This window comes from Silurus meridionalis, chromosome 3, assembly GCF_014805685.1.
Source record: "Silurus meridionalis isolate SWU-2019-XX chromosome 3, ASM1480568v1, whole genome shotgun sequence".
Classification (NCBI taxonomy): Eukaryota; Metazoa; Chordata; class Actinopteri; order Siluriformes; family Siluridae; genus Silurus; species Silurus meridionalis.
In genome coordinates this window covers 32,666,707-32,692,878 of record NC_060886.1, presented here as the reverse complement: position 1 = coordinate 32,692,878, position 26,172 = coordinate 32,666,707, and the positions used below count along the sequence as shown (strand labels likewise).

At 43.6% G+C, this 26,172-nt stretch overlaps 11 non-coding genes across 11 annotated transcripts; 10 read left to right on the top strand and 1 right to left on the bottom strand.

Moving 5' to 3' along the window:
• Window positions 1-110: 110 nt before the first annotated feature.
• trnaf-gaa lies at window positions 111-183 on the top strand. The gene has a single exon. It is a non-coding gene; the product is annotated as a tRNA-Phe (tRNA).
• A 153-nt stretch (window positions 184-336) lies between these two features.
• On the top strand, window positions 337-408 carry trnaq-cug. The gene has a single exon. It is a non-coding gene; the product is annotated as a tRNA-Gln (tRNA).
• A 108-nt stretch (window positions 409-516) lies between these two features.
• Window positions 517-588, top strand: trnaq-uug. Its single transcript has one exon. It is a non-coding gene; the product is annotated as a tRNA-Gln (tRNA).
• Window positions 589-1,520: 932 nt separating this feature from the next.
• Window positions 1,521-1,592, top strand: trnaq-cug. Its single transcript has one exon. It is a non-coding gene; the product is annotated as a tRNA-Gln (tRNA).
• Window positions 1,593-2,350: 758 nt separating this feature from the next.
• Window positions 2,351-2,423, top strand: trnaf-gaa. Its single transcript has one exon. It is a non-coding gene; the product is annotated as a tRNA-Phe (tRNA).
• A 154-nt stretch (window positions 2,424-2,577) lies between these two features.
• trnaq-cug lies at window positions 2,578-2,649 on the top strand. The gene has a single exon. It is a non-coding gene; the product is annotated as a tRNA-Gln (tRNA).
• A 762-nt stretch (window positions 2,650-3,411) lies between these two features.
• trnaf-gaa lies at window positions 3,412-3,484 on the top strand. The gene has a single exon. It is a non-coding gene; the product is annotated as a tRNA-Phe (tRNA).
• Window positions 3,485-3,638: 154 nt separating this feature from the next.
• trnaq-cug lies at window positions 3,639-3,710 on the top strand. The gene has a single exon. It is a non-coding gene; the product is annotated as a tRNA-Gln (tRNA).
• A 108-nt stretch (window positions 3,711-3,818) lies between these two features.
• On the top strand, window positions 3,819-3,890 carry trnaq-uug. The gene has a single exon. It is a non-coding gene; the product is annotated as a tRNA-Gln (tRNA).
• Window positions 3,891-12,654: 8,764 nt separating this feature from the next.
• Window positions 12,655-12,728, bottom strand: trnat-ugu. Its single transcript has one exon. It is a non-coding gene; the product is annotated as a tRNA-Thr (tRNA).
• A 1,743-nt stretch (window positions 12,729-14,471) lies between these two features.
• Window positions 14,472-14,553, top strand: trnas-uga. Its single transcript has one exon. It is a non-coding gene; the product is annotated as a tRNA-Ser (tRNA).
• The last annotated feature ends 11,619 nt before the right edge of the window (window positions 14,554-26,172 follow it).

The following is a 26,172-nucleotide window of genomic DNA, read 5'->3' as shown; positions in this document are numbered from 1 at the left end:
TATCAATCCAAGCTTCTGTGTTATTAGCGGATAAAAACAGAACAGTGTTTACTGCAAACAATTCAGATTGGCGATCTTTTGGCTCGAATGGTATGTGCGTGAGGAGCATGTGCGAAATAGCTCAGTTGGGAGGCGTTAGACTGAAGATCTAAAGGTCCCTGGTTCGATCCCGGGTTTCGGCAGCGGATCCCCCGTTTTTGTTACGGCATCTTAGTCTGTGATCCCTGGGAAACTTGCTGCTCGCCAGACGACCCTTTTGGAATTTGCTTAAAGGAGGCACATATAGCTGAAAATGGTAGTTATCAGCTGATTAAAAGAAGTGTGACTGTTGGTGTTGGTTTCATGGTGTAATGGTTAGCACTCTGGACTCTGAATCCAGCGATCCGAGTTTAAATCTCGGTGGAACCTGGTACAATTTTGATCCCGGGAACGTCGGCCTTGTCGTTCACTGCAATTGCTTGGCAGCTGACCCATGTAACTGTGCAGTTGCTAACTAGAAAAGCTTTCTTTAGCATTGGTTCCATGGTGTAATGGTTAGCACTCTGGACTTTGAATCCAGTGATCCGAGTTCAAATCTCGGTGGAACCTACTCAACCTTCGCTGGCCTTTTATTGTAAGCTTAGATAATTGCTTTTGAAGATGAATACAAATCTCTTCTGATACTTTAAGTCTGTACATTAAAGTCACTCTACTTAAAGTGTTGTAGGCAAAACTTTTTTGTGAAAGCTGTAAAGTTGTTTCTCAAGCTATTGTAGGAAGATACTGGTTTTAAAATCTGGTTTGTATCCGTTTTTCTAAGTAAGTTTTTAAATTGCTCAGTAGGGTAGCAACTGCAGATCTAAAGGTCACTGTTCCACACAATTAAAACTATTTACACCTTGTCAAGAACTACACAGTTGGAGAGCGTTAGACTAGACTGGTAAAGGTGGTAGCTTCTTGCTTGACGTAAGCTGTTGTAGCCCAAAACTGATGTCAATATGTACACAGCAAGAGTTTCTGCCTTTTGCTTCCTGAATAATGATGTTGTGTTGATTGGCCCAAATTGGGTCAAATTCTAAGTGCATTACCCTTTGAATGGATTGAATTTCATTGAAAACTGCTAAGTATCAATCCAAGCTTCTGTGTTATTAGCGGATAAAAACAGAACAGTGTTTACTGCAAACAATTCAGATTGGCCGATCTTTTGGCTCGAATGGTATGTGCGAGAGGAGCATGTGCGAAATAGCTCAGTTGGGAGGCGTTAGACTGAAGATCTAAAGGTCACTGTTCCACACAATTAAAACTATTTACACCTTGTCAAGAACTACACAGTTGGAGGCGTTAGACTGAAGATCTAAAGGTCCCTGGTTCGATCCCGGGTTTCGGCAGCGGATCCCCGTTTTTGTTACGGCATCTTAGTCTGTGATCCCTGGGAAACTTGCTGCTCGCCAGACGACCCTTTTGGAATTTGCTTAAAGGAGGCACATATGGCTGAAAAAGGTAGTTATCAGCTGATTAAAAGAAGTGTAACTGTTGGTGTTGGTTCCATGGTGTAATGGTTAGCACTCTGGACTCTGAATCCAGCGATCCGAGTTCAAATCTCGGTGGAACCTGGTACAATTTTGATCCCGGGAACGTCGGCCTTGTCGTTCACTGCAATTGCTTGGCAGCTGACCCATGTAACTGTGCAGTTGCTAACTAGAAAAGCTTTCTTAGCATTGGTTCCATGGTGTAATGGAACCTACTCAACCTTCGGCTGGCCTTTTATTGTAAGCTTAGATAATTGCTTTTGAAGATGAATACAAATCTCTTCTGATACTTTAAGTCTGTACATTAAAGTCACTCTACTTAAAGTGTTGTAGGCAAAACTTTTTTGTGAAAGCTGTAAAGTTGTTTCTCAAGCTATTGTAGGAAGATACTGGTTTTAAAATCTGGTTTGTATCCGTTTTTCTAAGTAAGTTTTTAAAATTGCTCAGTAGGGTAGCAACTGCAGATCTAAAGGTCACTGTTCCACACAATTAAAACTATTTACACCTTGTCAAGAACTACACAGTTGGAGAGCGTTAGACTAGACTGGTAAAGGTGGTAGCTTCTTGCTTGACGTAAGCTGTTGTAGCCCAAAACTGATGTCAATATGTACACAGCAAGAGTTTCTGCCTTTTGCTTCCTGAATAATGATGTTGTGTTGATTGGCCCAAATTGGGTCAAATTCTAAGTGCATTACCCTTTGAATGGATTGAATTTCATTGAAAACTGCTAAGTATCAATCCAAGCTTCTGTGTTATTAGCGGATAAAAACAGAACAGTGTTTACTGCAAACAATTCAGATTGGCCGATCTTTTGGCTCGAATGGTATGTGCGAGGAGCATGTGCCGAAATAGCTCAGTTGGGAGAGCGTTAGACTGAAGATCTAAAGGTCCCTGGTTCGATCCCGGGTTTCGGCAGCGGATCCCCTGTTTTTGTTACGGCATCTTAGTCTGTGATCCCTGGGAAACTTGCTGCTCGCCAGACGACCCTTTTGGAATTTGCTTAAAGGAGGCACATATGGCTGAAAAAGGTAGTTATCAGCTGATTAAAAGAAGTGTAACTGTTGGTGTTGGTTCCATGGTGTAATGGTTAGCATTCTGGACTCTGAATCCAGCGATCCGAGTTTAAATCTCGGTGGAACCTGGTACAATTTTGATCCCGGGAACGTCGGCCTTGTCGTTCACTGCAATTGCTTGGCAGCTGACCCATGTAACTGTGCAGTTGCTAACTAGAAAAGCTTTCCTTAGCATTGGTTCCATGGTGTAATGGAACCTACTCAACCTTCGGCTGGCCTTTTATTGTAAGCTTAGATAATTGCTTTTGAAGATGAATACAAATCTCTTCTGATACTTTAAGTCTGTACATTAAAGTCACTCTACTTAAAGTGTTGTAGGCAAAACTTTTTTGTGAAAGCTGTAAAGTTGTTTCTCAAGCTATTGTAGGAAGATACTGGTTTTAAAATCTGGTTTGTATCCGTTTTTCTAAGTAAGTTTTTTAAATTGCTCAGTAGGGTAGCAACTGCAGATCTAAAGGTCACTGTTCCACACAATTAAAACTATTTACACCTTGTCAAGAACTACACAGTTGGAGAGCGTTAGACTAGACTGGTAAAGGTGGTAGCTTCTTGCTTGGCGTAAGCTGTTGTAGCCCAAAACTGATGTCAATATGTACACAGCAAGAGTTTCTGCCTTTTGCTTCCTGAATAATGATGTTGTGTTGATTGGCCCAAATTGGGTCAAATTCTAAGTGCATTACCCTTTGAATGGATTGAATTTCATTGAAAACTGCTAAGTATCAATCCAAGCTTCTGTGTTATTAGCGGATAAAAACAGAACAGTGTTTACTGCAAACAATTCAGATTGGCCGATCTTTTGGCTCGAATGGTATGTGCGTAGAGGAGCATGTGCCGAAATAGCTCAGTTGGGAGAGCGTTAGACTGAAGATCTAAAGGTCCCTGGTTCGATCCCGGGTTTCGGCAGCGGATCCCCCGATTTTGTTACGGCATCTTAGTCTGTGATCCCTGGGAAACTTGCTGCTCGCCAGACGACCCTTTTGGAATTTGCTTAAAGGAGGCACATATAGCTGAAAATGGTAGTTATCAGCAGATTAAAAGAAGTGTGACTGTTGGTGTTGGTTTCATGGTGTAATGGTTAGCACTCTGGACTCTGAATCCAGCGTTCCGAGTTTAAATCTCGGTGGAACCTGGTACAATTTTGATCCCGGGAACGTCGGCCTTGTCGTTCACTGCAATTGCTTGGCAGCTGACCCATGTAACTGTGCAGTTGCTAACTAGAAAAGCTTTCTTTAGCATTGGTTCCATGGTGTAATGGTTAGCACTCTGGACTTTGAATCCAGTGATCCGAGTTCAAATCTCGGTGGAACCTACTCAACCTTCAGCTGGCCTTTTATTGTAAGCTTAGATAATTGCTTTTGAAGATGAATACAAATCTCTTCTGATACTTTAAGTCTGTACATTAAAGTCACTCTACTTAAAGTGTTGTAGGCAAAACTTTTTTGTGAAAGCTGTAAAGTTGTTTCTCAAGCTATTGTAGGAAGATACTGGTTTTAAAATCTGGTTTGTATCCGTTTTTCTAAGTAAGTTTTTAAAATTGCTCAGTAGGGTAGCAACTGCAGATCTAAAGGTCACTGTTCCACACAATTAAAACTATTTACACCTTGTCAAGAACTACACAGTTGGAGAGCGTTAGACTAGACTGGTAAAGGTGGTAGCTTCTTGCTTGACGTAAGCTGTTGTAGCCCAAAACTGATGTCAATATGTACACAGCAAGAGTTTCTGCCTTTTGCTTCCTGAATAATGATGTTGTGTTGATTGGCCCAAATTGGGTCAAATTCTAAGTGCATTACCCTTTGAATGGATTGAATTTCATTGAAAACTGCTAAGTATCAATCCAAGCTTCTGTGTTATTAGCGGATAAAAACGGAACAGTGTTTACTGTGTAAGGGGCACTTATTATAATGTAGAGTAAAGTGCTGCCTTTCTAAGGAACTTTTCACAAGAGGAGTAGACAAATGAAAAGTACCAGAATAGTTTACTCAGAACATATAGCCGGCATTTATTGAACATCAAATATCAACCAGTATAACCTTGTTTATGTTTTCTTTGTTGTGAAATCAATATTCCTCTTTTTCTTAAATCTTTGTACACAAATTGAGAAAATATAAAAACAAAATGACCTCAGAGCTCTGATGAAATAACTTCAAAATAATAAACCAAAATCCATCTACCCGGGTAGTATGTTTTTTTTTTAGTGTGGTGGGATCTCGCGCTTATCTGTACGATGCAATGAAGAATTGGTAAGTAGAAGCAGTTCGTGTTGCAGGCCAAATGATCCTTCACACCCTCTGCTCTTCTGCCTCACGTGTCCGATGGTGAATTTGTCCAATGGAACTCTCTCTCTCTCTCTAATCCTTTTTCTTGGCTCGAAGAAATTATTTCCTCCTCCTTTGGATTTGCTACCTGGGTAATGATGGACGTGTTGTCCATGGAAACCGAATTATTTTCTGGTTATTTCCGAGAGCAAGTCCATGCTTTCAGTCGCCTTCTTCTTCACGAAAATCAGTGTAGCAGTTTTTTACCTGTGCAGCGCCACTGCTGCCACCTATTGGACAATTACGGTGTGTAGGGAAAACATAACTAAAAGCAATCAAGAGATCAGAGATTAAATTAGAATAACAAAATCCTGTTAATAGGCTATTTTCGAGTGGGTTACATCCCCCCCTCCTTAATCTACATGCATCCTTGCATGTTGCATGCTACACTATTTCAGATGTTAAGGGTGTTAAGTGACATATGTAAGGTACAGTGTCAAGGGAAAGGGTTTGGGAGAAAGCTTGATCTAACCCAGTTAAAATGGAGTGCATAACTGTGACTAATGGGTTCACTAAAGTTGGGTAGGTCAGCTTTTTGGGAGCTGTTTTATCCCTAGAGGATCTTCTCAACGTCACCTCTTCTTCAGAAGCAACCTCTTTGTGTTCCTTTACATTTCCACTTTCCTCTGTCAACATCAATCCAATTCCTAGTCCATCTCTAGGACTACAATGCTCACTCAAGTCCAATTCAGGAACCGTAGGAGGATTTCCTTCGGCTCGTCCAATCTCAGGTGCAGGTGAGTATCGAACTTGACTAGCCTCACTATTTCTATCACCTCTTACATCCTCAGGTTCAAATGCTGGGGCTGCAGGGTTCAGTGTGGAGACATCAAAACTCACATTAGCTTCCTGACTTCCAGAGACAGGCTCATTTTCCATCTGGGTATCCTCTTCAGTGAATTCTACAGCATGAGACCTTTGCTTTAGTCTGGTTTCTTCTTGTAGAATCCCTCTATCCTGTCCAGCAATAGTTGAAGTCGAAGGTTGGTCATAAAGGGAGTAATACTCGGCCTCATCCTCCTCTTCAGACAGTTCCCCATCTTCTTCAGCTCCATCATCAACAAGAAATGGTGAGTGATCGTGTTTCTGTCGTGACTTAGACTCTCTGGGACATACTTCCTTGACAGTGGATGGAAGAAATCCACATGGCAAAAGCAGGTCTCTATGTAAAACTCTTTCAGGTCCACTTGTGTGTTCTGGGACGACGACATAGACAGGGGAGTCTTGGATCTGTCTAACAACAGTGTATAATGTTTCACTCCATCGATCAGCGATCTTATGTTTCCCTCTGATGCCGACATTCCGCACAAGGACTCTGTCTCCCGCTACCAATGTGGACTCTCTCACTTTGCGGTCAAATCTCTGCTTGTTCTGTAAAGCATTCTTCAAACTGTGTTCAGTGGCCAGTCGATAGCTTTCAGTTAGACTCTCCGTCAACTTCTTGATATATTCAGAGTGGGATAGTTTACTGCTTCCCTCAGGGCTCAGCCCAAAAGCAATGTCGACTGGGAGTCTTGGCTGGCGACCAAACATCAGCTGATATGGGGAATAGCCAGTAGTATCATTTTTAGTGCAATTATACGCATGGACAAGGGGCTGCACAAATTCCCTCCACCTCACTTTGTCTCCCTCTTCTAATGTACCCAGCATCTCAAGAAGTGTCCTGTTAAACCTCTCCACGGGATTTCCACGTGGGTGGTAAGGTGTTGTCCTCGTCTTCTTAATACCAAGTAGCATACACAGGTCTTTGATCAGGGCTGATTCAAAGTCGCGACCTTGGTCACTGTGCAACCGCTCGGGGAATCCATAATGAATGAAAAAATTGTTCCAAAGAGCTTTTGCCACTGTTTTTGACTTTTGATCCGCTGTTGGTACTGCTACTGCATATTTGGTGAAATGGTCCGTAATGACTAGGATGTCCTTTGTTCCTTTTCCATCAGGCTCCAGTGAAAGAAAGTCCATACAGACCAACTCTAAAGGGCGGCTTGTCTTTATATTCACCAAGGGAGCGCATCTCTCAGCCCGTGCCTTTCTCCGTATACATCTCTCACAGGTCCTGATTTTCTCAGTCACGTCCATGGCCATACGAGGCCAATAGAATCGGGCACGAACTAAGTCCAAAGTTCTGTCAGTACCCAAGTGTCCGACAGCATCATGGAGGTTCTCTAGAGCTGTCTTTCTGTATTTCGTTGGAAGGACAAGCTGATGGAAGGGCTCACCTTGACTTATGCGTTTTCGGTATAGGACTTCATCAGAGAAGACAAGTTGCTCCATTATTCTCAACATCAACTGGACCTCTCTGTCCTCCTGACGCCTCAACCTGTATGAAAGTCGCTTTCTTGCTTTGACAAGCTCTATTACTCTACTGATGACTGGATCTTGCCTTTGCTCACGTGCCCAATCTTGAAGTGATATTTGCGGCAACGTACACGACCCAAGTACATCAGCTTGACAGAATCCTACAGGAATGGCAGAGGCTTCAATTGCTAAACATTCAACTGGTACCAGCATTTGGAAGTCCGGCTCTGTACTTGCTGCTGAGATGTGCTGGTGCCTCTGACACACTGCCTTCACAGCATCAGATGGAAATTCGGCCCCTGTCGTCCTGTAGGAACTGGGCAAGAAAACGCTGAATGCGATCATCCTCATCCTGAGAAGTGAAGTCAGGTTGGTATTCGTCATGAGGATGTGGGCGCCTTGAGAGACCGTCTGCGTCTTGGTTCTTCCTCCCAGCTCTATACTGAATGTTAAAGTCAAAGCTGGAAAGGGCAGCCAGCCAGCGGTGGCCTGCAGCATCAAGCTTGGCAGTCGTCAGTACATATATTAGTGGGTTGTTGTCTGTCACAACAGTGAATTTCGCTCCGTAGAGATAATCAAAAAATTTCTCTGTGACAGCCCACTTTAAAGAGAGATATTCAAGTTTGTGTGCAGGGTATCTTCGTTCACAGCGGTTGAGTCCCCTGCTCGCATAGGCTATCACTCTCAATTTGCCATCCTGCTCTTGATATAAGGCCGCACCAAGACCATGAGTGCTTGCATCTGTATGTACGACGTAAGGCTTCTTCGGGTCGGCAAACCCAAGAATCGGAGCTGTTGTGAGCTTTTGAATGAGAGTCTTGAATGCATCTTCACAGGCTGATGTCCATTTCTCATTAAACGGTCTTCTGAAATCTACACTTGAGGGACGTGTTGAGCTGCTATGTGAGGAGGCTGACTTCCTTTTTGGTGGCAAGTAACCAGCTGTTAAGTCATTCAGAGGCCTTGCAATTTTGGAATAGTCCTTTATGAACCTCCTATAATAGCCGGCAAATCCAAGGAAAGACTTCAGCTCTTTGATGTTATTAGGCCTAGGCCACGTCGTCAGAGCAGCTATCTTGGCTGGGTCGGTCTCTACCCCAGTAGCAGACACAACATGACCGAGGTATTTAACAGATGTTCTGAAAAATTGACATTTCTCAGGTGAAAGCTTTAAGCCAAATTCCTTCAACCTCTGGAGAACTCTGAGTAATCGATCTTCATGTTCCTCAAGTGTAGCAGAGAAAACAATAACGTCATCAAGAAAGACTAAGACTTCTCTCAAGTTCATTCCACCCATACACCTTTCCATTACTCTCTGAAAAGTACTGGGGGCATTTGTAACTCCCTGTGGCATCCTGTTAAACTCCCAGAACCCCATAGGTGTCACAAAAGCTGTTTTGCACTTGTCCCCCTCCTCCATTTCTACTTGATAGTAGCCAGACTTGAGATCCATAATAGAGAACCACTTGGACCCATTCAAGGCTGAGAAGGCTTCTTCTATGTTGGGTAAAGCATATGCGTCCTTGATGGTTTGTCTATTCAGTTTTCGGTAATCGATGCATAGCCTAATATCACCGTTCTTTTTCTTCACCACAACAATTGGCGAAGCGAAGGGGCTTTCTGACTCACGATGATGTTAGCATCTTGAAGCTCTCTTAAATGACGTCTGACAGCCTCATAATCAGATGGGTGAATTGGTCTGGGCCTCTGTTTAAATGGAGATGGATCTGACAAGCGTATCCTGTGTTTGATTTCAGTGGTATGACCGAAATCAAGGTCGTTGAGTGCAAAAACGTCTGACATTGAATTCAACTTCCTGGTGATTCTCTCCTTCCACTCCTCAGACAAGGGAGAGTCTGCAAAGTCAAAGGTGAGTTCACCTGAATTAGACACATGCATGGAGTTGCACGTCGTGAAGAATGGAGTCAGGTGGGATGGTTCACTCAATGTGACTCTGTCATCATGACCTGGTAAGGATGACACAGATTTAGGAAAAGATAACTCAGCAATGCTATGACCTGCTGATATTTTAATGTCATGTGCGGTCTCATTTTTCACCAAAACAGGCATCTTGAAGGATGGAAATGGCGGGCTTGTCATGACGTAGCTACAGAACAAGAGACCAGCAGGTAGGTTGGATTGGGGGGGCTCTACTATAAGGGGAGTATTGGTAGCTACTGGGACATGCTTGGCGCATCCAGTTAAAGCCACTCTTTCACCTGCAGGAATGATGACACTCTTTTTGCTCTGTAGCTTCACAGTCCCAATTCTACCATTTTGTTGATTTATTTTGAATCTTTGATATAAATGTTTCACAAGTGGGGAACATTGACCACCGTTGGTTCCATATTTTACGCAGTCATCTTGAGTAGGTGCACACTTTTCATACAGTGGGTCCAGTGTGTTGGTGCCTATCAACAAGGGGACGTCCATGTTTGTTCTGTGGTCAGGCACGACAAGTGCTAAGGTAAGAATCTTTACAGGTTTTCCCATGATGTGCTCTGGAAAGTTTATGTTGACTTGGATGTAACCTAGATAGGGTACTTCCTGACCACCAGCACCTTCTATGTCTAATAGGTCTTGGATGGGGAAAATGGGCTGCTGTGAAAGGTAACGGTCATGGAAGGACTTTGAAATTGTGCTAACCTGGGAACCTGAATCTAGAAGGCTATCACACTGAACTCCTTCAACTACAACAGTTGATGTACATTTTGGCCCTATCAACCCTCTTGGGAGAGCGCCATCTAATGACCGAGTTGAGGAATGTGCTTCACAGACAACTATTTTCGTGCCTTCGTTTTGTGTGGGACATTTCATTTTATTTCCGGTGCAGTTAGTCCCTCCACTGCGACCCTGTCCAGTTTAAATGGTCATATTTAGTTTCCCATTCATTTTGTCTTGCTTTGAGTTCTTTATATTTCTGATCAACCAACAGCTTATTTGGGGGATTTTCACACTGTCTTGCTAAATGGCCATCATTGCCACATTTGAAACAGAACCAAGCCTTTGGCCTGGGTTTTGACGCTGTTTGATGGGCTTGAATTTCAGCTACCCTAACTGAGGGGGTTTCTTGAGCTGAATTCTGGATTTTGCTAACATGCTTTTGCCTCCTTAGATCTTTCTTTTTGGTAAGTTGCATTTTTAGTTCAGAGACTTGTTTCCGTAAAGCTTCAGTTTCTGTGATGTATGTCTGGAGGACATTTGCACTTGCATCATCAGAGAAAGGCGGTTCATGCACAAATTGCATATTCATAGAGGATTTGGGCTTTGTGCTCCCTAAATGGCGTTGCATGCGATCTTGCTTTGTAGTTCTCCTGTCTTCCTCTGTTCTAACTTGTAGCAGGAAATCAGAGAAATCAGGCGGGTTTTCTGTTTTAAGCCCTAATTGCAGTGCCAGAATAAGGGACTGGTCCCAACATCCACGCCGAAACTGTCGCAACAGCTGTTTATTGGCGTCTGCTTTCACAATGCCACCCCTCTTCATAGCTGTAGTGATCAGCACCTGTAACCGCTGCAGGTATTCTGAGGCTTTCTCTCCTGTGTTTTGATGAGTGTTAAGGAACCTTGAAGATTTCTTCCCATCTTCAACTAACCCATATGCTGAGTCGAGGAGCTTCACATAATCACGAGGAGCTGCATCTGGGCCTAGCTGCCTAATTAATTCAGAGGCTGGTGGAAGCAGGCTTTCTAGGATTTTACGTCGCTGCATGTCAACAGGGGTTTTATCCTGAATCATAAGCTCCACATGGAGAGACCATGTCTGAAAATCAGCTTCATTTGTAGGTCTAGGGAGTTTGCCTGAAAAAGGACGAAGTCGCTTAGATCCCTGGCTTGAGGCATTTGAGTTGTCATTTTTAATAACATGCTCTACAATGATCCTCTGAACGCCTGGTGGATTGATTATGTCATTGTCTGAGGCTCTTTGGTTGATTTGAGCTGACTGTGTTGTCTGTTTCCTTGTTCTAGTGGTGAATGTAGGGGAAGCATGTTGGGTTGGGTACAATTTAGTGTGTGCTTTACGGACTAAAGGGGTCCCACTGTCATCAAAATCTGCCTCACTATCAGAGTTTGAACTGTTACTTGAGTCCAGGAGCTCTGCTCGCACTGTGGGTAGGGATTTCTCAGGAGTAGGAGCTGCTTTATAAGCCCTATCTATACGCCACATAATGTTAGGATCTCTAACACTAGGTAGATATTGTGGGAGTTTAGGAGTTAGGTCTATGACTGATTGCTCAGACTCAAACTCAACTAGAGCTTTAACTCCATTCTCTTGTCCTGTCTGCCTTACCCTAAGAACTTTGTTCACAGGCCCAAAAGCTAAACAGGATTCAGTTATCTGTTCATCAGTATCAGTTGTTGTAATACCCTCAACGTACACAGCCATTTTCAAATTCACACCATACTCTTGTTCAGTATCCATGACTGCATTGAATTTGACACAATTTTACAAAAGCAAACTGAAAAAAATGTTAACAATAAAAAAAAATATTACAGTGGGTCAATAATCAGGTTTAACCGGCAATGTAAACAAATACTAATTTAATGTAATTTCTCCTCCTGGCTGCTGGCTCGCCAAATTATGTAAGGGGCACTTATTATAATGTAGAGTAAGTGCTGCCTTTCTAAGGAACTTTTCACAAGAGGAGTAGACAAATGAAAGTACCAGGATAGTTTACTCAGAACATATAGCCGGCATTTATTGAACATCAGATATCAACCAGTATGACCTTGTTTATGTTTTCTTTGTTGTGAAATCAATATTCCTCTTTTTTTTTCAATTTTTTTCACACAAATTGGGAAAATATAAAATAAAATGACCTCAGAGCTCTGATGAAATAACTTCAAAATAATAAACCAAAGTCCATCTACCCGGGTAGTATGTTTTTTTTTTAGTGTGGTGGGATCTCGCGCTTATCTGTACGATGCAATGAAGAATTGGTAAGTAGAAGCAGTTCGTGTTGCAGGCCAAATGATCCTTCACACCCTCTGCTCTTCTGCCTCACGTGTCCGATGGTGAATTTCTCCAATGGAACTCTCTCTCTCTCTCTAATCCTTTTTCTTGGCTCGAAGAAATTATTTCCTCCTCCTTTGGATTTGCTACCTGGGTAATGATGGACGTGTTGTCCATGGAAACCGAATTATTTTCTGGTTATTTCCGAGAGCAAGTCTTGCTTTCAGTCGCCTTCTTCTTCACGAAAATCAGTGTAGCAGTTTTTTTTTTCTGTGCAGCGCCACTGCTGCCACCTATTGGACAATTACGGTGTGTAGGGAAAACATAACTAAAAGCAATCAAGAGATCAGATATTAAACTAGAATAACATAATCCTATTAATAGGCTATTTTCGAGTGGGTTACAAGTGCACCAGAGAAACCATCTTATCCCCTTGCAATGTTAAATCTCAAGCCATGAAGAAAATGCTGGAAGGCACTCAAGAAGAAGCAGCAAAGGACAACTGCACCAGGCACTGCTGGGATTTGAACCCAGGATCTCCTGTTTACAAGACAGGCACTTTAACCAACTAAGCCACAGCGCCTCAATGCCACGAGGCGATTCTTTGCTCTTAGATTTATAAAAAAAATATTGCTTGGACATATGCATTCGAGCTAACAGCTAATAGGGCACAAGCATAGATTAGATTTTTGTCTTGATGCTAGTTCTACCATTAATTTGAGACTTTCTAAGGTCCTCAACATAAAATATATTAAAATACAAATATAGTTAAATATAGTTATAAGATACATATCGACAAACAATAGCCATGCCATAGCAGTGAAAACGTTCTATCTAATATCTGGTCATAGTTTTAACAAACCACCAAAATTCTGTTGAAATTAGCATGCAACACACATCTGTTGACAGCAAATGCTCTGAGGGTCCTACTCTTTCAGCAATAAAAATGCAGTGCTGCAACTAACAAACATTAGGCACCACTGTCCACAGTAGCAATTGATCTCGAATGTTTACTCTTGGACCCATTCATGTTGTATTTGTATATGACCCATACATTAATTGTACATCTAATTGTGGTTCCTTTTGGACTAACTAAAAAACAGGAATAAAAGGAATAAAAGGATTAGGCATCGAGGGAGAAGAGAATAAAATATTTAAATATGCGGATAACACAACGCTATTGGTCAAAAATCTGGAGGGGGTGAAAAAAGCAATGCAAACGGTACAAAAGTTCTGTAGGGGATCAGGAGCCAAAATAAATTATGATAAAACGGTATACATGAGATTCAGAAGGGCTGCGTTTTTAATGGATCATTTTACTTTTATGGAAGCAAAAGAAATAAAGATTTTAGGAGTTTTAATGAGGAGGGATGAAAAGACAGCAGAAGAAATAATGTTAGTACTTAACATTTTAATGATTTCTAAACTATGATACATTTTATACACATCAGCTGTGCCATTGTGGGCAAAAAAAGTTTTTTAGATCTTTTATGGGAAGGGAAGCCCGCAAGAATTGCATACAACACCTTAATAGGAGCAATAGGGAGGAAGGATTGGGGTTAATGGATGTGGAACAAATACAAATAAATGAAAATGATGAAAAAGTATATGGATGAAAAAAGCAACGGGTCATGGAAAGTAACAATGGGTTTTTTCTTAAACAAGTGAAGCAACTTCGAACTTGGAGACAACATTGTGTATGAAAACAAAGAATTACATAACAGAGGGGTTTCTAGACTTAAAGAACTGTCGATGGCCAGATTTTTTGACTCATGTACATTTTATTTGCTTTCATGCTTAATTTAAGAATGAACATCTACTGTGGTGGATAAATTGTAATAAAAGTTGAACTTGAATAGCAGAAAAGGCATATAAGCAAACAAACAAACAAAAATAAATTGGCAATTTCAATCAGCAATTCTCGCTCACGGCCATACCACTCTGAGACCGCTCGATCTCGTCTGATCTCGGAAGCTCGTTTGTGCGCTGTGTGTCTTGTAATGACAGCTAATCAGTGCGAGATCTTCCATTTTTTTCTCAGCCAATGGCGCCACTGGTTAGTGATTTCAGCTGTTATCCAAAAGGCTGGTTTCCGAGTCCACCCAGGGACGTTCTGGTTTTTGTTAGACACCAAGCACTGAGTGGACTGAGTGACTGTTGCTGGCAGGGTGGTGCGTCTGGGACAGATGCTCTGAGGGTTTCTTTTTAATCAATGTTTGTCAGAGACACTGTTTAATTCTAAATGCTTCTTTTAAGGTAAAACTATGAAGAACTATGAAAGAATAATAAAGATATCTCTTCGTTTTCATTTTTTCCTTTCAGCATTGCTGTGATGGCTGAGTGGTTAAGGCGTTGGACTTGAAATCCAATGGGGTTTTCCCACGCAGGTTTGAACCCTGCTCACAGCGATCTAATGTTATGGGGCTCAGTTTTCTGGCTTGAAGCTTGTGAAACCGAGAAAAACCCAGGAAAAATCCATAAATTAGCCGCTTCATTGTTTAAGCCGCGGGGTTGAAAGTGTGCGAAAAAAGTAGCGGCTTATTGTGGAAAAATACGGCATAATATCATTATACTGCATCACTTCTCATGTTACTGTCTCCTAGATTTGTGGATTTGTAGCGTTTATTGTGTGATTTAAATGTTGTTATATGGCAATATGGGGAGTAATACAAACAGACACTCACACACCATAATGGTTAGATTCAGTCTGAATATCAACACTAGAAATACCATCTAGAAATTATTTCTAGATGGGGTTTTCCAGAAGAAAATAGCAGTAAGAAATGCACACCTTTCGTTAATCACTATTTTGTGTCTTGTGTATTTGTCTTACACTGTTTTGTGTTGTCTTGCACTGTCCTGTGTTGTCTTTAACTGTCTTGTGTTGTCTTTGCACTGTTTGCACCAGGTTTCACACGATGCACTTTATGTGGCAAGGACACTTACTAGTCCTTAGCCCTGTGATTTCTGTGATTGTTGTTGTATGTAGCACCAGGGTTCAGGAGGAACATTATTTTATGTCACTGTGTAATGCGTCAGCTATATTTGGTTGAAATGACAATAAAAGCTTCTTGGCTTGACTTGACTAATCAGGCACTGAAACAAGTAGAAGAAAACCTGGGTAAACCTCACCTTACTGGCAGACGACCTAAAACCAGAGTGGGTTAATGACCACAACCAGGAATGACTAACTCCGAATGTAATCACGAAATTTTGTGTTATTGTGCAAACATGTCCTGTGCTTTATCTCAACTACAGAAGCAGGTGAGAGAAACACTTCTTGTATCAGTCAGCAGACAGCTGGATGTTATGAAACAGGAGACTGTGTGGTGGTGAGAGATATAAGAATGAAGAGCAGTAGAGAGAAGAGGTGGCTGAGACCGTTCCAAGTTCTCCTGATCACAGAGTCGGTAATGAAGGCTACAGAGACATGCCAGTCACTGCAAGTGTGTTCCAGAGCTCAGATAGCCGTCACCTAATCATCGATTGGGCAGAGAGTAGAGATTCCCACTGGCGCTCTTAACTACCCAGGTGAAGTTGAGCAGGGAGTCGGTTACCCACTACTGCTGCACAACACATGCAGTGAGTAGAATTACTAACTGCTGTACATGAGTGTGGAAAAGCCAGCAAGGCGAGAAACTTCCCCACAAGTTTCATCTCCACCTTCATGACCAGCGAACAGTCACACCTACTGAAGTGGGTGCAGGACATCCTGAGAGAAGCAGCAGCTCTTCTTTATCAACCACCAACGTGCGTATGAAAGCATTGTGGAAGTTTTTTTTTTAAGCAATAAAACTTCTGAATTAAGAGATTATCCTAATTGCTGAAGCAAGGGACCTGCTGTGTGAAAACCTTTGTGCAGCCTCATCTGAAAACGTCTGTATGGGAAAAGTTAATGGCTCTTAAAAGAGCCATTGGAGGCCTGGAGGTTTTTTTAAGGCAAGTCAGGTTTATTTCTATAGCGCTTTTTACAACGGACATTGTCTTAAAGCAGCTTTACAGTATTTAACAGTTAGGTGAATGATGTGTATTTATCCCTGATGAGCAGCCATGGTGACTGTGGCAAGGATATGAGGAAGAAACCTTGAGAAGAGCCAAACTTAAAAGGTGAACCCATCCTCATTTGGGTGATATCAAGAGTGTGATTATAGTCTTTAAACAATCCAGCACACTGGAGATTGAGAACTGACATAAGCACCAGAATGTAAGATTATAAGTAATGTCCTTTCTACAATCTTATACAGTCATTTGAGATTATGGAACCAGGAGCTACTAAGAAACTCATAAAATAAAATATTGTGGAAGAACACACTTAATTTTTAAGGTCGAAGACAAGAGCTCTATGAAAACAAAATCCAAACACCATGTTTCCCTCAAAATTTAGGGGCACTCCATCATAAGTGATGTAAGTGATGGAGACCAATTTCACAGTGCCAAATGCATTCCATGCCTAATTCTCCCATGTATCCAGACTTGTGGTGTACTGATGTCATTCATGGTGGAAATCTGTCCCTTACAACCCAAAATCCATGTATTTATAGTAATTCCTGGCGAGAGGTGAAATCTGATTGATTCATGGACCATTGTCACTCGTCTCTGATCAATGTGAAATCACTGCATTCTCTGAGTCGGTTTAGTTAAAATGTATTATGAACTTTATTTGTGGTCACATAAGCATTGAAAATGGATATCGTAATTTCCGGCCTTTAAAGCGCACCCTTATATAAGCCGCACCCACTAAATTTGACAAATATTTTTATTTTTAACATAAATAAGCCGCACCTGTCCATAAGCCGCAGGCTGTCTACACTAATGTACTTTACACAGGCTTTACCGAAATACACGTTACACACGGAAACCTGGAAACGTGTCTGTGCTTATATGATTTCTGTTGCAACTGGATTTAGCGAGCTCTCCCTTCACCCAGACTCAAATAGTTACAACGGCTTGTATCTAAACAGTAGCCAACCAAGTAAGTCATTGTTCACTGTCGTACTCCTTCCTTTAAAAACTACAGTGGTACCTTGACCTACGAGTGCATTAACGTACGAGTTTTCCGAGGTACGAGCGGTGTTACGCAAGCAAAAAATTGAGGTATGAGCTCAAGACGCTGCTGCTAGATGGCGAAGCGAAGCCAGAAACCAAAGACTGTGAGGAAAATTAAGATAGGCAAAGAAGAAAAAGTAAAAATGTAAAAGTTTAGGGATACGTAATGTACAGGAGTGATAGTCCGCCTCCGCTTATCGCCTCTACCCTCCCTCCACACACACACACACACACACACACACACACACACACACACACACACACACCACCGGCGTTTCCGTTAGCTCAAGTCGTCTCATCTCAAAATACACGGAGTAAAACCTTATTATATCTTTACATACTCTTTCTATTATGTTTTTATACAAGATTTGTTATTTAGAAATGTATTTTCCAATTTCATAACATGAAACGGGGTGTCATTTTGAGGGTTGGAACAGATTAATGCCATTTTAAGTATTTTCAGTATGGAAAACTGATTTTATGTGTAAGCAAATTGAGATACGAGCTCGACCAGGGAACGAATTAAACTCGTAGGTCAAGGTACCACAGTAGTTCTCTGGGGAGTTTTCTAGGGTAAGGGTTAGGGTTCTGTTAGGAGAGGCACGGAGGCGGAAGCCAGAGTAACGGCAAACATAAACTTTATTCAGCAAAAGGCAGAGCCAACACAAAATACCCGTGCAGATCGGGATAATCCGGCAAAAGGCAGTTCATAGATAACATCCACGGTGCGTCAAGGAGGAAGCGCGGCACGGGGGGAAGCGACGGGGAAGCGTCGGTAGTCCGAGGTGCGCTGGGGAAGCCAAAAGCGGCCGTGGAGTGAGCGAGGAGTCCGGGCAAAAAAGGCATGCAGCGGGAGAAGCACAAACGCGAACACACACCAGCATGAACCTACACGACCACGCATGAACGTACAATAACGGACCGGGAGTGTAGGTGAGTGTGCGGTTTATATGGAGGCAGGGAATGAGTGGGTGATGCGCTTCAGCTGTGCGTGATTTGCGTTGCATGCTTGGGAGTGCGCAGAGGCAGAGGCAGCCTCTGAAGGAGGCATGGCAGGTGGATTCCTGACCACCCAAAGGGGCGGCACCAGACGCCCCCAAACCACCAACCGCCCGGTGGGCCCGGGCACTCGGAGGAGGGCCCCTCCAGTCCTCCAGGGTCGAAAGGGACCCGGCCCGAACCGCCACGGAGCCAGGAACAGCAGGGAAGGGCCCGAGGCGAAGCAACCACACCTGCGGAGAGCCGGAACGGGACAAGGACCCCAGTGGGGCCCCGGAACGGAACACAGACCCACGCGGAGGCCAGGAACGGGGCGAAGTCCCCGGCGCAAAGCAGAGGCGGAGAGACGTCCACCACGGAGACCTGGAGCAGAGCGACGCCCTCAGCGGAGACAGGAGGCGGAGAGACAACCCCCCTGGAGCCCTGGAGCGGAGCGACCCCTCTGCGGAGACTGAAGGCGGAGAGACGCCATCCACAGAGCTCTGGAGCAGGCTGACACCCTCTGTGGAGACTGGAGGCGGAGAGATACCCACAGCGGAGACCAGAGGTGGAGTGCTGCCCTCAGCGGAGACCGGGAACGGAGCCACGCTCTCAGCGAAAACCGGCAGCTGAGCGACTTCCCCTGCAGTGGTCTGGAGCTGAGAGGCGGTAACCCTGGAGACCTGAGAAGGCATGACGTCCCTGGCGGCAACCTGGAACGGATCAACATCACCCAGGAAGGTCAGGAATGGAGCCAAGCTCTCGGGAACTCTCTGGAGCGGAACCAAGCTCTCGGGGACTCTCTGGAGCGGGACCGAGCTCTCGGGGACTCTCTGGAGCGGAACCGAGCTCTCGGGGACTCTGGAGCGGAACCGAGCTCTCGGGTTCTCTCAGGGACAGAGAGGAGCTCACGGGTTCGCTCACGGACAGAAAGGAGCTCACGGGTTCGCTCAGGGACAGAGAGGAGCTCACGGGTTCGCTCAGGGACAGAGAGGAGCTCACGGGTTCGCTCAGGGACAGAGAGGAGCTCGCTGGGCCGCTCAGGGACAGAGAGGAGCTCGCTGGGCCGCTCAGGGACAGAAAGGAGCTCGCTGGGTCGCTCAGGGACAGAGAGGCGCTTTCACTGAGGTCCTGGGACGGAACGGAGCTCTCACGGAGGTCCTGGGACGGAACGAAGCTCTCCTCGGAGACCTGGAGCGGAACTGGGCTCTCCTCGGAGACCTGGAGCGGAACTGGGCTCTCCTCGGAGACCTGGAGCGGAGCTGGGCTCTCCTCTGAGACCTGGAGCGGAGCTGGGCTCTCCTCGGAGACCTGGAGCGAAGTGGAGCTCTCCTTGAGGGCCTGGAGAGAGGCGGAGATCTCCGTGAGATCCTGGGACGGAGCCAGGCTCTCTTGGAGGTCCTGGAACAGAGCCAGGCTCTCCTCGAAGCTCTGAAACGGAGCCAAGCTCTCTGGAAGGTCCTAGGGCGGAGCCGAGCACTCACGGAGGTCCTGGGGCCAAACGGAGCTCTCCTTGGGACACGGGAACGGAGAGGAGCTCTCGGGGCCGCTCTGGGAGGAAGAGGAGCTCTCTATGGTCACCTGGACCGAAGCTGAGCTCTCCTGGAGGACATGAAATGGAGCTGGGCTCTCCTGGAGGACCTGGAACGGAGCTGAGCTCTCCGTGGACACCTGGGATGAAGCCGAGCTCTCCTGGAGGACCTGGGATGAAGCTGGACCAGCCCGAAGGTTCTGGAGCAGGATGGAGAGCTCCTGGAGGTCCTGGAATGAAATGGAGCCAGCCTGGATTTCCTGGAGCACGGCAGAGATTCCTTGGAGGACCTTTGGTGGAGCGGAGCTATCCTGGAGGGCCTGGAGCAGCGCGGCGTTCTCAGAAGCGGGGGAGAGGAGATGGAGATCAGCCGTGGTTATCCCGAGTTCCCTGGGGAGAAGCTGGAGGAACCGGGCGCATGAGCTGATTCTGCCCTCTGTCGTGCTCCACAGCTCTCTGGCAAGGGAAAGAGATTCCTCAGTCAGAAGAGACATGTGGATGGCGATTTTCGCTTCTTCGGTGGGATAACTGGCTGGGTTCAACTCCACGTATCGATCCACGCTCCTTAAAAAATCCCTCCATTCAGCTCTGTTGCCGGAGAAGCGAGGCGGGAGTCCCGTGACGTCATTAAGGGGGCGTGGCGCTGCCGAGCGTGCCGAGAAGCGGCTGCGAGCTTCCGGGTTTTCCCGGGGGCGGAGCTTGACTGCCGCTTGATTGCGGCTGAGCGAACCCGGCCTCCGAGGCACGGCTCGCGCCGGAACCACGGCGTTAATCCGATCATGTCCTTTTTTTTTCCTTTCCCTTTTTTTTTCTTGTCCGTGAATTCCTTTTCAGGGGTCCGTTATTCTGTTAGGCGAGGCATGGAGGCGGAAGCCAGAGTAACGGCAAACATAAACTTTATTCAGCAAAAGGCAGAGCCAACACAAAATACCCGTGCAGATCGGGATAATCCAGCAAACGGCAGTTCATAGATAACATCCACGGTGCGTCAAGGAGGAAGCGCGGCACGGGGGGAAGCGACAGGGAAGCGTCGGTAGTCCGAGGTGCGCTGGGGAAGCCAAAAGCGGCCGTGGAGTGAGCGAGGAGTCCGGGCAAAAAAGGCATGCAGCGGGAGAAGCACAAACACACACCAGCATGAACCTACACGACCACGCATGAACGTACAATAACGGACCGGGAGTGTAGGTGAGTGTGCAGTTTATATAGAGGCAGGGAATGAGTGGATGATGCGCTTCAGCTATGCGTGATTTGCGTTGCACGCTTGGGAGTGCGCAGAGGCAGAGGCAGCCTCTGAAGGAGGCGTGGCAGGTGAGGTGCGTTCTTTTTTCGTTTTCGTTGGAAAATTTCATTGGTTTAATGTTATGGGGTTCAATTTTTTGGCTTAAAGTTTGTAAAACCGGAAAAAACCCATAAGAAAAATCCCTAAGTTAGCCGCTTCGTTGTTTAAGCCGCGGGGTTCAAAACGTGGGAAAAAAGTAGCGGCTTATAGTCCAAAAACTACGGTAGTTATTTGTGTGTATATGTGTGTTTAAAAAAAATCCACTGTCAGTAATCGTGAAATGTCTTGTAAACCTTAAATTATACTCCATAGAGAAATATTTTACTTGTGAATGTAGGCGCTGCTCTACGAGTTTTTAGGAGACGCTGTTATTGGACCATTTTTAAGGCATGATCATCTGAGCGTTAATTTATTGGCTGGCTCATCTCCTATCATTACGGAGGAGCACAGAGCCCTTCAGACAGGACCTTTTTTTAATGAGTAAAGCCTGTTTACATGCTGTTTTTTGCACCTTTGACTGTATTATATTACACTGTTTCCATGCTGTCTTTTGCACCTCTTGACTGCTGCTGTTTTTTTGCACTACATTGTTCTGTTTATATTCACTCTCGGAAATAGTTTTTACAGTTCTCCTCGCACAGTACTGTATAATCAAAGTATTCAGTAGGTTTACTGGTCGGTGCTATATTGGGTTTTGTGTTGTCTTGTGTTGTCTGTCTGCACTGTCTGTCTGTACTGTTTTTTGTCTGCACTGTTTGCACTTGGTTGCACTCGATGCACGTTATGTAGCTTGTGTTGTGTTGTAGCTCTATGTTGTGGTTTAGTGTAGCACCAGGGTTCCGGAGGAACGTTGTCTCGTTTTTACTGTGTACTGTGTTCCACTGTGTATAGTAGAAATTACAATAAAAGCCTCTTGACTTTACTCAACTTGCTTAAATGCGATTAGCAGAGAGGTGGACGTCGATTGAGATCACAGATAAGGATGAGTATCGCTTCAGAGTGAAGAAAAGTAAAACCTCTTTCAAAATCCTTTCACTTCAAGATCTGCATGTGGTCAGTACATGGTTGAAGAGAAGAAATGCTGGAACACAGCACTTTAACACTGCAGCAGCACGTTTTGAAGTCAACCCTGTAGATAATTAAAACACCAACAAAATACATCCATGACTTTTGCGTGTTCATTATTTGGCCTACACATGGTCACCAAAGCAAAAGTCTAGGTTTCATTTGAGATCACTGGCTTGAACACTTGTTTTGTTATCATGATAGCTGAGCATGGTCTCTGACTGAATCCTTTACATTGTAATTCAGATTCAGTTGAAACTTCATCTGATATTGACAAGAACCCCACAGGGTTTCCCAGCACCGTTTGGAAGCTAGAAGAGTAGAATCGAGCCACTCTTTGCCACAAGATGTGAGTCCTGTCTCGGCTGCTCGCAGTGAGCAGAGTGGCACAGCGGAAGCGTGCTGGGCCCATAATCCAGAGGTTGATGGATCGAAACCATCCTCTGCTAACTGTTACCTGTTTAATACTTTAGTCACATTCCTCAATGGCAATCTGAACACATAATGCCATCAAGCTGTCTGAATTCTGTGTTCAGCATCTTCCTATATGCACATTTTCAGCTAGCCTAAGGACAGTTAGGCCAAAGTCATTTTTAATCATACATTTAATAAATGCCACATAATTTTATATGAGCCCCTTTTCATTGGGAATAGGGGTAAGAATGTAGTGCTCGCATGTAATTAGCAGAGAGGACATAGATTGAGATCACATATAAGGATGAGTATCACTTCAGAGTAGAGAAAAGTAAAAACCTATTTTCAAATCCTATTATTTTGCTATCTGCATGTGATGAGTACATGGGTAAAAAGGACAAATGCTGGATTCAAATGACCTGTCTACTTTGTGTACCAAACAGAAAGATTGCCATTGGTTTCCTTTTGATGCATGCAAGCACCATTTGACTAATTGATGGATGTGCAGGGGTCATGGAAAACCTTCCATAATCATGGCTTAGAGGATAAGGTGACGGACCTAAAATCCGTTGGGGTCTCCCTGTGCCGTGTTAAAATCATGCCTATTACATTTGTGATCTTAGTGTCTTACAAATTCCTCACAGGTTGTTCCGCCAGAACACAGCTCTTTAACACTGCAGCAGAACTATTTAAAGTCTGCGTAGATAATTAAACCACGAACTAACCTGAGCCCATGCAGGGGAGACTTGTTGAGTTGATACTGAAAGAACATGAGAGAAAACTATTCAACATGCTGACTCTGTTCGATTGTACAGTTTGCTTGGATAATGCTCAAGTCTTCTGCTGCTTGTTTGATATTAAAATATTTTGGAAAAATTTCACTAAATATCAAAGACTCATCCAAATGCTTGAGCATGTCTTTGGACAAAAATAGTTAAAACCTCGCTGTGACACACCAGTCTAGCTTTCATTTGACATCACTGGCTTGAACACTTGTTTTGTTATCATGATTGCTGAGCATGGTCTCTTATTTAAACAGAATCTGGTTCCAGGAATGGCACAAAAGTGTGCAGCTTTGTGGCTAAATCTGTGTGTAAATAAAGTGCAAAGGGAAAAGAATGCAACGTCTTATCTGCTAGTATCCTCAGATTCCTTATTTTTTCGTTTCTATAGTGGCATTTTATCTTGATAATTCAATTAGGAGATGGATCATTGATGAACCTTGACACTCTTATTTACAGCGTTTGTGAAAGAGAAAGTGTCACATAAAAGTAAATCAGTGTATTGCATAATGTGAACAAGTGAAAAGGACAGATTTCACAACAATGCTGTACAGAGTACACTGATCTGCATAATCCAGTCCTTTATTGTTTTCTGAAAATAAGCTTAGTATGTGTGTTTTGGACCTATCTGGTTGTTCGGAGAAATAAATACAAATCATTACTTTTTGACTAAAAAAGGCTAAACTTGACAAACTGAAAGAAAAACTGTGTGCAGTGCAGGATAACCTTTGTATTCTATTTGACAAGAGCTCGTGAGACTGTTTAACATAGAGCTAAAACAAGCACCTTTTGACTAGCATTTACAGCGACCCTCGATCTCGACGGATCTAGGCTTTGGACCCGCTGATCAACATCTGCAGTATTAACGGAAGGAGATCTACTCTAAATGACACAAATTTATAAAGTGGCAGGATTCGAACCCAAGCCTCCAAAGAGACCGGAGCCTAAATCCAGTGCCTTATACCGCTCGGCCACGTTATCAGTAGTAAAGCTCTGCGATAGGACTGCCAGCTTGTGGAGGAGATGCTGTTGCAGCCGGCCATAATGTCAGCAGCATGCATGAAACACGCTTAACAAAAGCTTTTGTTTGAGAACAAAGTGATACAAAAACACACAACAGGCTGTGCAGAATTGGCAGTCCATTGCATTTCCCCTCTGATTGTCAACAATCATCCACATATAATAACAGGATTCAGATGCAAGGTTTTTTTGCCACTGTCGTTTTGCCACAGCTGCGACGATCCATCATGGAAACAGACAGCCTTTACAAAATAGACATCAACAAAAACAGCTTCAAAGATTCTTCTAAAATTAGCGGCACACTTGCGTCGTCTGCCAATGGTAAATTCTGGTTTGTTGTCTCAGTTGGGCTCTTGATGCCACTGGAGGCATTTAAGTGGACAGCAAGAAAGAAGGGGAGTCACAATCCCTAGGTAAGCCTTTGAAGGCAAGATGTCACAATGCTTACGCAAACCACACAGATTTGGAATTTCCTCTAAACAGTCAAGTATGGCTTTACTGACAATTATATCCTGAAGCTTTGTGATAGAAATAGCAACAAAGCTAAAAGTTGCTATAAATCGGCAACTAAGATACAACCTTGTGACAAGGGTGGGACATTTCAATTTTTTTTTTAAAACAAACCAGACATCCATTGAAAAATTGTTCTCTCTTTGCTACCACCCGTCTTTCCCATATTGCACTCTCCATCAACATCACAAGTAGATTTAGAAGCGTTTTGTTTTTACTTTTCTTCTCAAATCCCAACATCACCTTATTCCATTCCATATCATCATTATTTCCCATTAAAATCCTCTAATTCTTTAATCCCTCAGCATGATCATTACAAACTTTGCATGAAGCGGATTGTTCCATTCCAATTCTATTTTAAATTGCATCTGTAAAAATAGCCTTATGTCTTATAAAAGTTCTGCAACTTTGTATAAGTATTATATATTTCCCTTTATATTTCTCCATATGCTGTCTTCTTTTAAATCTTTAAATTTGTGCAACCAATTGTTAGATTTTTATCATGCCCAAACTAAACTTAATTCTTGGAGAGGTTTTCCATATGACCTGCGATGCCCGTAGGCCTTTCTGATCAGGGAAGAATCACACCGCACACAGCAAATGCTTCCTCTTCAGTTTATTGCAGGCAGCAGAACGTATATATACACACAGAGGAGAGAAAGCTGACCTAGTTGTTTCCTGTTTAGACAAGAGAATATACTAGCTGGAGATGTGTAAGTCCAGATAAGACTCCCTGTTTACCTTACAGACTTACATCGTAAATATTCTATAGACACTGAACAGACAAAGGAATGTGTGTGAAACAGTGTGAAAACTGTCTTAACACTAACAATGGCCACTTTAAATCATTAATGATTTAGCATCACACACCAGAACATAGGATGTTCATCCTGGGAACAGAATCAGTGACACAAACTGCAAATGAAAAGATAAAGACAAACAAAAACATACAGATTCCATTTCATTCTTTCCCTACATGCATATAATCCTTCATCATCACCACTCCAATCGAGGCCTTTATGGCCTGTCTTACCATCGTCATCAAACATGGCAACATACAAAGTACAATTCCAACAATCAATAAAAGAATCAATCCTAAAACAAAATAGTGTTCAACACTCATAAACAAACTCTTAATCTTCTCCAAAAAACTTTGTTCAGCAGTTGTTTTACGTTCTCCAAGACATCATGAGACAATTGTTTCTCAGTGCTTGTTTAATATGTCTATGTGTATTATAAGGTCGTTTCTTCTCACTGAATCATGTATTCAAAGAGAATAAGAAAAATTCGGAGTCTAGTTACAACTATGCACATATATTTATAGAATTAAGACCTAGAGCAGGTATCAGGGTAAGCTAAACTAAAGAGTGAAGTGAGTCAGATCTTCACCCCGGAGGTGACC